Raw genomic sequence first — 2,706 nt, 5'->3', positions numbered from 1 at the left:
AATTTTCCAGAAATTTGATAAGCTCACCTTCCTCCCAGTAACAAGTTTGGACTAGTCGATTTGAAGATATTGTGCCCAGTAAACCAAACCTAAAATACAATTAGAGTTAATCTGAACTCTGTCATTAATTTTCAGTGTCACCTTAGGCCAATTATTTAACCTTTCTATGTGTTAATGTTCCCAGTTGTGAAATGCAAATACTATAATACAAGCTAATACACCCAGCTAAGGGAAAGAAAAGTAATATAAACTTTACTAAAGTGCTTAGTAAATAGAAAATCTTATATAAATGCTAATCCAAATATATTTCCAATTTTTATCACTGTGCTGTTAATAGCTTAGAAAGGGAAGGTGTGACAGGCACAAAGTACTACTCCACAATTGGCTGCAAAGCAAGAGAAAAAATGGGATAAAATGCACACACAATAGCCTCTAATACAGCATCTATTTACTGGCAATTCTGACCAGTGGCTAAAAATTCTTATGAATTTCTATGAGCTACCATGATTGAATTGTGGAGTCATCATCTCCAAACCCATGGAAAACTACAACCTGTGTGTGACACTCTGGTTTCTGGTGAACATGGGAAGCAGACTCATTATTCAGCATTTTCAATAATTTACCTAAGCTGTTCACTGAGCTGAGATGCCAAGCTAAGTTTTGCTTTAAGAATGGATTGCTTAGAGGGCTTCCCTGGGGGTTCAATGGTTAAGCATCTGACTGCCATCGCAGGAGACACAGGTTCAGTCCCTGGTCTGGGAAAATCCTGCAGGCTGTGAAGCAACTAAGCCTATGTGCTACAACTACTGAGCTTGCACTCAAGAGCCCTTGAGTCACATCTGCTGAAGCCTGTGTGCCTAGAGACTGCTCTACAAGAGAAGCCGCTGTAGTGAGCAGGCCATACACCGCAGTGAAGAGTAGCCCCAGCTCACAGAAACTAGAGAGAAAGCCTGTGTGCAGCAGCAAAGACCCACCACAGCCAAAAAATAAAATCAGTCTAAAAACTAAAAAAGAATGGACGCTTGGAGAGGTAGAAATTGGAGCGCTCACTCCTGGGAAGACAGGGATGAGTCTATCTGGGAAATATCTATGCACAGAGCCCTGAATAATTCTGTCCTCAAGGCCAAAGCCCAATGCACTGCTTTGATTTTTATTTATTTATTTTTATTATTATTATTTTTAAAATTTTTATTTTTAGTTTATTTTACTTTACAATACTGTATTGGTTTTGCCATACATTGACACGAATCCACCACGGGTGTACATGAGTTCCCAAACATGAGCCCCCCTCCCACCACCCACCCCATATCATCTCTCTGGATCATCCCCGTGCACCAGCCCCAAGCATCCTGTATCCTGCATCAGATATAGACTGGCAATTCATTTCTTACATGATAGTATACATATTTCAATGCCATTCTCCCAAATCATCCCACCCTCGCCCTCTCCCTCAGAGTCCAAAAGTCTGCTCTACACATCTGTGTCTCTTTTGCTGTCTCGCATACAGGGTTATCATTACCATCTTTCTAAATTCCATATATATGTGTTAGTATGCTGTATTGGTGTTTTTCTTTCTGGCTTACTTCACTCTGTATAATCGGCTCCAGTTTCATCCATCTCATTAGAACTGATTCAAATGTATTCTTTTTAATGGCTGAGGAATACTCCATTGTGTATATGTACCACAGCTTTCTTATCCATTCATCTGCTGATGGACATCTAGGTTGTTTCCATGTCCTGGCTATTATAAACTGTGCTGCGATGAACATTGGGGTACATGTGTCTCTTTCTATTCTGGTTTCCTCGGTGTGTATGCCCAGCAGTGGGATTGCTGGGTCATAAGGCAGTTCTATTTGCAATTTTTTAAGGAATCTCCACACTGTTTTCCATAGTGGCTGTACTAGTTTGCATTCCCACCAACAGTGTAAGAGGGTTCCCTTTTCTCCACACCCTCTCCAGCATTTATTGCTTGCAGAATTTTGGATCGCAGCCATTCTGACTGGTGTGAAGTGGTACCTCATTGTGGTCTTGATTTGCATTTCTCTGATAATGAGTGACGTTGAGCATCTTTTCATGTGGTTGTTAGCCATCCGTATGTCTTCTTTGGAGAAATGTCCATTTAGTTCTTTAGCCCATTTTTTGATTGGGTCATTTATTTTTCTGGAATTGAGCTGCATAAGTTGCTTGTATATTTTTGAGATTAGTTGTTTGTCAGTTGCTTCATTTGCTATTATTTTCTCCCATTCAGAAGGCTGTATTTTCACCTTGCTTGTATTTTCCTTTGTTGTGCAGAAGCTTTTAATTTTAATTAGATCCCATTTGTTTATTTTTGCTTTTATTTCTAGTAGTCTGGGAGGTGGATCATAGAGGATCCTGCTGTGATTTATGTCGGAGAGTGTTTTGCCTATGTTCTCCTCTAGGAGTTTTATAGTTTCTGGTCTTATGTTTAGATCTTTAATCCATTTTGAGTTTATTTTTGTGTGTGGTGTTAGAAAGTGATCTAGTTTCATTCTTTTACAAGTGGTTGACCAGTTTTCCCAGCACCACTTGTTAAAGAGATTGTCTTTACTCCATTGTATATTCTTGCCTTCTTTGTTAAGACAAGGGTGCCCACTTTCACTGCTACTATTCAACATAGTTCTGGAAGTTTTGGCCACAGCAATGAGAGCAGAAAAAGAAATAAAAGGAATCCAAATTGGAAAAGAA

This window comes from Budorcas taxicolor, chromosome 7 (assembly GCF_023091745.1).
Source record: "Budorcas taxicolor isolate Tak-1 chromosome 7, Takin1.1, whole genome shotgun sequence".
NCBI classification, from domain to species: domain Eukaryota; kingdom Metazoa; phylum Chordata; class Mammalia; order Artiodactyla; family Bovidae; genus Budorcas; species Budorcas taxicolor.
This window is presented reverse-complemented; position numbering follows the sequence as displayed.